At 34.4% G+C, this 11,453-nt stretch overlaps 1 pseudogene across 1 annotated transcript; it reads right to left on the reverse strand.

The window, feature by feature from the left end:
* Positions 1-6,015: 6,015 nt before the first annotated feature.
* On the reverse strand, positions 6,016-7,634 carry LOC143630071 (zinc transporter 1-like; annotated as a pseudogene). The gene is made up of 3 exons (XR_013153092.1): positions 7,080-7,634; positions 6,393-6,542; positions 6,016-6,318 (listed from the first exon to the last, which is right to left on the reverse strand). The product of XR_013153092.1 is annotated as a zinc transporter 1-like (transcript).
* Between the last annotated feature and the right edge of the window lie 3,819 nt (positions 7,635-11,453).

The following is an 11,453-nucleotide window of genomic DNA, read 5'->3' on the forward strand; positions in this document are numbered from 1 at the left end:
CCACGTGCAAGTAGGATTGAGCAAATAATCAAGTAACACATAAGTCCATGATATGAATTGTAGTTTGTAAATGAATAATTAAGCAATTGTGTTTGATAGGATGTATATGCTATCCCCAAGGTATGTAAAAGCGTTAAAAAGCGGGTGTGAGAAACTCACCTTTGAAATTGAAGATGAAATAGAAACAAAAGCCGAAGGCGCGTTAAAGAAATCAAATCGATCAAACCTCACGAACTATAATTAAAAATACAAAATTAAAAACTAACTAACGAAATTAAACAAGTTAAATAATTTAGTCTTAAGAATTATGCATTATTTTAATATATATTTTATTATTCTGTGGCAGTTTATATTATAATATTATTTTTAAGCCTTAACGGTAATTTAACGTTTTATTATTATTTTAATATTATTTAATTAATTATTTAACACTAATATGTGAATTTTATCATTTATGACACATCGAAATTAACGGCAGAAGATTTATCCTGAATACGATCATTTTAGCGTATTAACGTATTAACAAAATAAAATAATATTAACGGGTTTCGTGGAACGAAAACAAAAGGTTAGTTTTTAGATTAAAAATGATAAAATTTAATTTATAAATAATTTAATTTAACTTAAAGTAATTTTATTTAATTTATAATAATTTTAACAACTTTATCTGGTTTATGCAATAAAAGAAAATGATTTAAAAAATAATAAAACTAAAACGGTCTGACCCGAGTTCGAACCCGGGTCCATCTGTCTATACACAAGAAAGTTAACCAACTGGACCAACTTGTTTAGTTGACATAATAAAGAAACAGAATTACTTAAACTATATCACAATTTTATCATTATCATTTAAAACCCTAGCTTTGCAATTTGTTAAACTGGTTTCATGTACAGTTAATTTAGGTTAGGGGTTTTAATATACGACTAAAAACGATCATAATGCATATATTGATTACCTTGAAATGTTACGGATTGAGGGTGAACGGAGTTTGGCCGGAGTACGAACTTAGATGAACGATTACGGGTTTTAGAGAGTATATATGTTTTTAATTGATGTTGTAGGCAAGTTTAGACAGTGAATTAGATGCTTTATATAGGCTCAATTGGAGCGTAGGGTCTTGAATGATCGTCGTTGAACTTTTAATAATATTTCGGTGGGTTGCGGGATTAATACGCATATTATAGGTTGTTAATACGTGTTATTATTGACGATTAAGAGTTGTCGTAATGGTCTAAATGATTTACATGTTGTTAATTAAGTTTTAACACAGGTTTTAATGGTGGCCGGAATTGCTTTGGGTCGCTGACGGCAACTTCGCTGGAAAGACGAGGACGGGAAGGGGAGGGTGGTTTGGGTTATTAATATAATATATTATTTTAAATTTAATTTACACTTTAGTCCCTGAACTTTAAAGTTATATTAAAACATAATTTAAAATAAAATTACTAATTTGGTCCCTTAACTTTGAGATGTGTTCATAATGGTCTGATAATTATAATACTTGAATAGTTTTCAAATTGTTTAAATTTAATAAAAACTTTAAACCTTGGGAGTTTCGTTAATTGAACAAAATGAAAAAAAACGAATGAATGATAACCTTAAATCATGGTGAATATTATATTATTGGCGAACGATATACAAGAATCCATCGAAACGACAAAACGGGTCGGTTTAACGAATACAAATACAAATTAAAAAATGATGAATGTCACATTGGTCGCATATAAGTTTTGATTGTAAGGCAATGAAGAGAAAGACGGATATGAAGGACTGAAAAAAATAGATACTAAGGTCGTTGGAATAGATATGTTGTTCGATACTGGAGAAATGAAGGCCATCAGAATAAATACGTTAGTCGACGGAGTAAATATGAAGGCCCTGAAGAAATGTGTATGAAGACCCGACGGAATAGATCTGTTGACTGACCTTTTGTTAAACCATCGAACCGACCATTTAAAGGTTTTTAAACTGTCGGTCCGACTGTTAAATAAACTGTTAGTCCGAATGTTTAATAAATGGTAAGAGCCAAAATAAACTATCGGTTTCATTGAAATCAGTCAGGCCCGACCATTTTGGTTTATATGTGTCAATATGTGGTTGGTACAAATACGAAAGGACGTTAGATAAATATGTGGGGTGTCATTTCTAATCTGGAGGATCCTACCGTTTAGACCATTTTTGTTATTTTTTAGTTTGGGGGTGATGGTCGGGTATTATGTTCATGTATTAGTGTGTTAATTGTGTAGTTTTATTGTGTTTATTGTTAGACATTTGGTACTTCATACATTCTTTGGTATTTCAGGTCATTGGTCGTTAAATATGCTAAATTGGAGACTTGTACAAGCATGGAATGATATCTCGGGAAGACCGAAGCATGTTTGGAGTATAGGGAAGTGTTAGAAGGATTGAGAAGAGTTTGGATGAGAAACCATATGCGGAAGCTAAAAAAACAAGATGGGTGGACATCAAAGTGTCAAAAAGTAAAACAAGCATATCCTGGGCTAGAAAATAAGTTACGGGACCCATAATATATGAATTTTGTGTTTCTCGATAAGAGGAATCCGAAAATGAGGTTTTATTTGGTCGTTTATTGCGAAATAATGTGTAAGGCCCCGGTCCCGGAACCCCTACATTCAATATTCGATTTACTCATAAACACAGTTCTAAATATCAGAGTTAATTAAAACTTTTGTGGAAATATAAAAGTCAACAATTTCTTACAATCATAAGGTACTTGTCTTAAAACAACATAACAATAGTCTCAACAATAAACATAAAAACGACACATGATTCTTCTTTCTTCAGATGCCAGTCTTCCCTTGAATGCCACGTGTCCCTCATCAAGCTACCAGTCTCATCCTACTGACCTGCGTGCATAATAAAAGTCAGCTACGCTGAGTGAGTTATAGTTTAACAAGTCACAGGTAAGTCTTACAGATTTACCTTACATATTTATACCCGTAGATACCATTCTTACTTTTATCCTGTACTTTTTCTCTTTCGTCTTACATATACATTATTTTATTCTTTCGTATACACATATTTATTCTTACACGTTCTTTCATTTTCATACAAAGATTACTTTGTACTATTCTTGCATTATTCTTACACTTTCTTACATAAGACACAAGTATTCTTACGTTCTTGCACAGATACTATAAGGGTATGCCATCCAACCTCTTGCGTAGATATTATAAGGGTGTGTCACCCTACCTCTTGCACAGATATTATAAGGGTCTGCCACCCAACCTCTTGCACTGATATCGTAGAGTCGGCCACTCTATTCTTGCACAGATATTATAAGCGTCTACCGCCCGACCTCTTGAACAGATATTATAAGGGTCTGCCACCCGACCTCTTGCACCGATATCGTAGAGTCGGCCACTCTATTCTTGCCCAGGTATTATAAGGGCCTGTCATCGTAACTCTTACGAATACGTTCTTTGTTGACTCTTACAATTACATTTAATTAAGCAAATTAGACACGTACGAGTTCTTACAAACAATCTTTCATTCTTGGAATAAGTGTTCATATTCTTCATATTATAGGTATATAATATGTTTATATTTCTAGTCTTACAATCTTTCTTTCATATTATATGTATATGTATACATTTATATCTTACTAGTCTTACAAGTATGCACACAGCCCTGAAAATATTTTAAAAGATAAATGGGGCTAGAACTCCCCTAGAGCTGGTTCCTTTTAGAGTTTATGGTCATCCCTCTTTTCAGTTGAGCACGACTAACTGTTTAACAATTACAAGCATCAATCATCTAGTTCTAACTATCCCGAACTTCTAGGTTAATGAAACCCTTGACAAAACGAGGGGTCCCGGCCGAAAATTTGCATTCCACTCGGCTCGGCTTGAATAGAATCGAGTCGAGCCTTGACTCAGCTCGAACTGATTCGAGTTGAGTCTATTGACTCGGCTCGTTCGGATTTGGCTCAGCTCATCTCGGGTCCTTCCATTTCACCACTTTTCACGTCTCGTTACACCCGCTTTAACGTTAGAACAAGTTTTGGGTTTTAACAACTCTATTTCCTCGCTCGATACGGCTCAAACATCACATGTCCTTACCGCCTAAACCCAAGTAACTTTCTTACTACAAACTTCACATTTTTGTTGCTTAACAAGACCCGATTTGCCTTAGTCTTTGAATTCTTAACACAAACCAACATTAAAAACTTAATCTTTAATCTACGGGTTAGGTTTGAATCCTGGTCCTTACATGACTCTAGACAGGTTTCTTGCTTGATGTTGCTTTAATAAGAATCAATCTTATTTAACTTGAATCTTGAATGAAATGAGGGAAGAAGAGAGTTTGTGTGTGTAAAGAGTTTGTGTCTGGAGATAGGTGATGAAGAATGAGAATGTTTTAGGGTTTTAGAGAGGTTTAGGAGTTTAAATACTCCAAGCCCATGGACCCTAGGACCGTAACCATTCTCAGGTCCATATACGAATCCTAAGCCTACCACTTGGTCCCATTATTATTTAACAGAATTATATAACGACACATAACAAATAATAAGAACTTCTTTTATTTAATATTCTTAAAAATACGGATGTTACAAAATGGGTATATGTCCATCGCTATACGCGACGGACACAGAAATCTTGAAAATAAACGGGTTTAACCTATATGTTCTATTTTACAAACCTTAATCATATATCTTCACTTCTAGCCATCTATGAGGCAAACAAGGGCGATTCCAGGATCCTAGGATCACCTCCAATCACATCGGGGTTCGTAGGCCATCATCCTGAATCAATAATCGAAGATCACAAGCGACTGATTCGTCTCGAGTCATTCTAGGGATGTAGAGTATTGTAACTTTTCATTATTTTCTCATGTATTAGAACTAAATGATTGTAGTTATTGATTTATGATCTATGAACACTGATGTTTGGTATTGTTGAGCATTCAATCGGTTTATGTTATTTCAATCAGAATAATTAGTTTGTCAATTGCTGTGATACGTGTTAAAACCTATATTATTAAAAAGGTCAATATAATGCAATGCTTGAAATTGCATATCAAAATCAAACTCAAATAAAGTTGACAAAAAGAATCAATTGATGTTAAAGAAATAGACGTAGTCAATGAGTGATCATGACCAAAGCTCTTCAAAAATCTAATAGGCTTATGATAATGGTAATGAATAATAGCAACTGATAATGAGCTAGTAATGATAATAGGGATACTGTTAAATACAATAAATACAATATATGGGCTAATAAATATACAGTGACTTGGGCCATAAATCCAACAAAGGTTGGTATAGGGAAGATTTTAATTGGGCCATGAAATCCTTATACAAACTTTGTATTCTTCATGGTAAACGGTCCAACAATAGCATTTAATATGATTTTTATATATAGGTCAAAATTATAATTTTAGTAATGGAATTAGGATGGTTGATTTTTAGTAAACGGACCAAACATATAATTTTCAGTAACATGTCAAGTTACCATTTCCCTTAAACGAGTAGAAATTAGTCAATTACCATATTAGGATCTATACACCTTGGGCGACTTTGAACCGAGACAAATAAAATTATCATAATAAGAAGAAAAATTTAAAAGTAATAACAAGTATGGAACAAAAATAACTTACAGATAAAAGCCCATTAGCTAGATGTCAAGATCCAGGTTCAACAACGTGAATCGTGGTAGTAGAGGCTGGGGTCTGAGGAGAAGTTTGCATAGGCCCAAACGATTTAAAAAATAGATTACGGTAAAGTTTATTAATTTGTAGTAACGTGTTATGCTACCTTTGTTACCTTTCCGTCATTTAGTATGTTCTTTAGTGAACATTTTGGTTTAACTTTTAATTTTGTTATTTTGAAAAACTTAGACCGTGACAAGTATAAAACTACTTTAAACTTGTGATTGGCGTGAAACTACATGACAATAACCCGATATTACTCGCTTTATAACACTAAACCGACCATACAATATTACAAACACCATCTAACTAAATTAACTTAATATAAATGCTGTGTACGAGACTCAAGCCCATATGGCCAAAAGAGATGCAGCCTAACCCTAAAAGAATCGAGATAAATGCTAGAGCTCGAAGCCTAGAGCTTGTTTGAACTTTTGATTTCATGAACTCCATAGCAAGGAGGTCCACAAGTGCCATATATATAAGTATTCCGGAGATGCCGCATTAAGCATCCCTTGCACTATAAGAGCGGTGTGGCTGTTCTCATCGTATGTATCTGAGATCGCAATCCCAATTATAATACCTATTGGGGTTGTAAAGGAAAAGAATATAAGCATTGTAACCACCGTCCCAACCTTGAATTTGGCCTGCAAAGTTATATCAGAAATGAATATTTGCAGGAAAATTTATGGCATATTAAAGAAGAGTTATGAGCAGGTACCTCAGTGATGCAACTTCCAAGGCCCATGCCTTCGAACATTTGGTGAAAACTCAAAGCAACAATAAGTGGTTTGATTGTTTTGGGATTGAATGAAGCTCCTAATGATATTCCGATTATTATTGAGTGTATTATGATCCCAATTTCCAAGACCTGCATCACGTTTCTAAAGTTTTAGTTCATATTTAACTAATGATGACTAGAAACCCAAAGAGGTAAAATGTACCAATAATAATCATTTAAATACTAGTATATTTAATTAGAAATTACTTACTTTTTAGAACGTAAAGAATAAATATTGGCATTTTTCTATTTCTCGTCTAGTAAATAAATCTATCTTTATTTAATCATTCAATTATTTCTCATCATGTATACAAACATATTATGCCATATATGTCACTTTATTAACATTAATACTATTATGCATATGCTAATTATTTATGAGATTTTGTTGGTATATAATTCAAGTTTACATTTTGTTGAAAAATCCATTTTTATAAGAAACAAACACTAGTTAGGTAATATAAATCTTCATAAAAATACAAATATTACTTAATATTTTCCTACAAGTCAAACACTAAGATATTAACAAAACACTACCACAAGAGAGGAGAAGATCTTGGGTATAAGTATCAAAGACAATATATGGATTAAAAGAAATTCGTTCGTTAAAGAAAAACAGAACACTACCTGCGAAATTATCCGGTGACGGAGGAGAACTTCGGACGACCCATGTGCATGGCCATGGGAAGTATGTGTATGAACATGCATCTGACCCTCATCTCCGGCGATAACCTCAACCGTCTTATTCTCACAATGCAATCTATTAAAGACACTCGTAACCGCCGTTTCAACCATCATCACCGCCACCGCAGCCAACATAGCCACGAAGCTCGCTAACGGAAAATCACCCCAAGCCTTGTCACCAAGACACGGATTGTCCAAGCTCTCATTAGCATCAGGAAACACATGAACAAAACCCGTGGCTAAAATGACACCCGCTGCAAAGAATTTAACCAACAAGAACACACTGCTCTCCGGGCGTAATGCTTTAACTGTTTTACCAAACTGAGGTACAGAAACACCAACCGCACCCGCGACAAGAATTGAAGCAATAGCGATAAATTTGAATTTGAGAGCTTGGTTCTTGTGCTTGTCGTCTAAGTTGCCGGATTCTTCGCAGGTGCATTCTGCGTAAATGCAGACGGGTAAGATGAAAAGAAGGAAGAGGTGTTTAATATTCATGGTTAGTTGCAGAAGATGTGGAGGGATTTAGGGAGTGGTACCGGGTTGTTGAAGATGGAGAGATATATATGTGGGGGTTGATCAAGAAAGAAGTAATATTGACACATCAACAATCTAAGCTGATTGCATTTTCTAAAGAGCCTTAAGAGTATAATTGGTATTGAAATTATTTAAGTAAAATAACCCCCCATCATTGTTCCTAAAAAATCTCACATTCAGTTACTTGGTCTTTGCAATTATTAAGGAAACTAAACTTCAACAAACTATAAGTAAAGTATAACATTAAAAGTTTCAAATATAAAATGATCTAAATAATAATTCGTAAACAATAGCACATTTATCTTCTTCTAAAATATATAATTTCAAGTAACATGTGATGGTAATTATAATTATAAATTTATAATAACAAAAAATTATAGCAAAAAATATGTGTGCTAAAACACAAAATATATTGTGTTGTTATGTATAGATACACAAATGTAATGTGTCGTTATGTGTAAATACACAAAAACCCATGTTGTTATGTGCAGAATATGTAAATAAGTTGTGCTAGCATATTGAACGAGTATAAAAAGACGTCATTCATAAACAGCACACTCGTTAATAGCACACTCGTTTAACAACACACTCGTTAATAGCACACTCGTTTAACAACACACTTGTTAGCAACACACTCGTTAATAGCACGCTCATAACAACACACCCGTTAACAGCACACTCATTAACAACACACTCGTTCAACAATCAGCAGAATAGTCAGTCTAGAAAGATGGAGAAAATGGAGAATTAAATCAGCGCAAGTTGAGATTGTATTAAACAAGCACAATATTTGCTTACCATGTACATAAGAACAACACCTTAAATGTTGAACAATAATATGTACAAGTGTCGATGCTTTATTTTTCATATTGATTATTTAATTGTTGCATTAAAATAGGAATTAATAATAATGAATTCAATTAAAGAAAATCTGGTCAACAAATAAATAAGGTCTTTAATGTAAAAAAGAGCATGAATGTCAATTACCATAATATCGTTTTTAATTAATTTCTAAGCTGAATTTCGATTGGTGATTACAATTCTCATAAAAAATGTGTTTATATTTGATCCATACTTCTTAATAAGTATTGATTGCAAATGAATTTCTGTATGGTTACTCTTATTTAAAAGTGAATAATATTTGTCAAAATAGAATTGAAGTAATAATAAGATTTAAGCTAGATTATTATTTAATACTAGCTTTTGAACCCGTGTATTACACGGGTTTTGTCTAATGATAGAGATAAATAAGGTCTGTTATTTCATTTATTATTCTCAAAATACTTGTGAATTAATTTAATGTAAACTTAATAGAAAAAACAAACAGGGCTAACGAAAAGTACTAAATAGCATGATTTTAGAAACAACATGTGTTGATTTGTAAGAAATTTAAAAAAATGTACTAAAGTTGTGTAGTTGGTCATATCTTAGCTAGGTATGAAAATGACACTTGATTCAATAATGAATATAATCCACACTATGTTATAACCCATTTGACAAAATGCTTTTGACCCATGACCCATGAATAGCTATAATGAATGAGAGATTAGAAATTAGGTGAAATATGGGCTTGACATATAAGCTTTCACATTTTCTTTTATTAGAATTGTAAGATTTAACCACTACTCTTATAAATTGAATTAATTATATTTTCAAGTGAATACTTAAAATTAAGAAGTTCTTAATACCATCACCATTTATTTGCATATGTACAAATAATAACACAATCTCCTATCAATAGTTATATTTTCTTTATAACCCCATTGAACTATAATAAAAAAAACTAAACTCTAAGTAGCTACACAAAATACAAAACACCGAATAGCAAACAAAGTGTATCCGGCCGTGAAATAAAAGTTATACCAAGCGCCTCCAATCTATAATAGATAAATTCCACGATTTACAATTCAAAGAATCCCCAAGGTCTTTGTTTCCTTCACAATTTGAGTTGAAAAAATGGCTTGCCATTGAAAAGCATATCGTTTCTTGAACACCAAAGATACCAAAATACAATGAGATATGTGGGCATCTAATAGTTTAGTCTTGTTGGAGTGAAAGAAGTGGAAGATAACCAATGTAGAAAGTCATTAACTGATATGTTAGAATGTTGTCGACACCTTTGATAAGAACAATAATGTTTTATTTCTTCTCGCTTGCACCTTAATCACCCATAAAACGTGTAAATTAACCTTAAATTCGTAGAACTTATTACCCACATGGCTTATGAACGGATCTTAATTAGTAGGCTAATTTGAAATCCCTACTAGATGTAACCCCAAATTGCTCAAGAACACGAAAAGCTTTAATCACTCCTCGTAAGTTTGATCATGGATGTTGTGCGGTAGAAACCGAAGTCACAAAAGTTCATCAATATGCAAAACTCATCCACTCTGAAGGAATCCAAGTCTGAAATGTGTAGGCTTGGTAAAAGTGGAGGAATCCAAGTCTGAAACGTGTTAACAACTTGTAGATGTCTCTAGGCTGATCGTATAACCCGTATAGAACTCATATGACCCATATGGGTGAACCTTAGCAGAAACTAGTGTAACACCCCAGCTTTAAGCGGAATACGCCCGGGTGCAACGTAGAGATCACTCATAAGCTCGTAACACTATTAATAGTTGAAGAGGTATGTACCCGCCTCAACACCGAGCGAGGCGGGTCAACCCACAAGATACAGACAAGTGAGTTGAAATCAATACATTATGAAGGCACAAAGCCAGAACCTATGCGCATGGCGCATATAACATATGCTCGCGCATATCACATATGCTCATGCATCACATGCTCAGGCACCACATATGCTCAGGCATCACATGCTCAGGCACCACATATGCTCATGCATCACATATGCTCAGGCATCACATGCTCAGGCATCACATATGCTCACGCATCACATATGCTCACGCGTATCACATGCTCACGCATATCACACCTGCGCGTGGCGCATCCGCGCGTGGCGCATATCACATGCTTGTACATATCACATCTGCGCATGAAACATCTGCGCGTGAGAATAAAGAGAAGACCTCGCGCATCCTCAGGATAGGCGCATATCACACATGCACCTAATCAACCTCGTCCTTATCCAAATCAGGATTAGGGCAACCTTGATTGTGCACGTCAGACAACCTTCCAGAAGGTATCTTTTTAAGGAATAAGAATATGCTGATGTTGACATCTGCCAAATGAAAGGTGGACAACTCAGCATAACCCATGTGCTACCACGTGATTATAACCAATGAAAAAGCACCAGGTGTCCCCAAGGACACGTGGCACAAATCAATTGGAGGAGGCCAACAAGGCTGAGCTCAATCAGTGGAAACCCTAGCACTATAAATACAGCATCAACTCCACAAGGAGACACATTGAATCATATTCAATTACATTCAATCAGACAGTTACAGCCAGTAACACATAATCACATCCAATTACAGAGTATTCAGCTATTAAGCAATACTCTCCAGATTTCCTTACTCTGATATTATTATCTTCTCCCACAAATACTTACTCTCACACCGGAGGGTTACCCCAAAGAGGACCCCTCTGTCCCTTTCTGAGGGGTAAGTTGACGGTGCTGTTCATTTTGTAGGTGGAAGAACCCAGATCCAAGAAAACCATCGGTGAAATAGTATAATCATACCCGAGGAAAGTAGATCGTCTACCAGTGAGTCGATCCACGTTTCTTCATTGGCGCCATCCACTGTTACAACGGCAACAAGATCTCATCAGATCTATAAAAAAAAAAAACAAATTTTCACCATGGTTTCTGGTGCTCGT

This window comes from Bidens hawaiensis, unplaced genomic scaffold (assembly GCF_021521415.1).
Source record: "Bidens hawaiensis isolate Kalapana, Puna unplaced genomic scaffold, B.hawaiensis_p1.1 tig00005523_1, whole genome shotgun sequence".
Classification (NCBI taxonomy): domain Eukaryota; kingdom Viridiplantae; phylum Streptophyta; class Magnoliopsida; order Asterales; family Asteraceae; genus Bidens; species Bidens hawaiensis.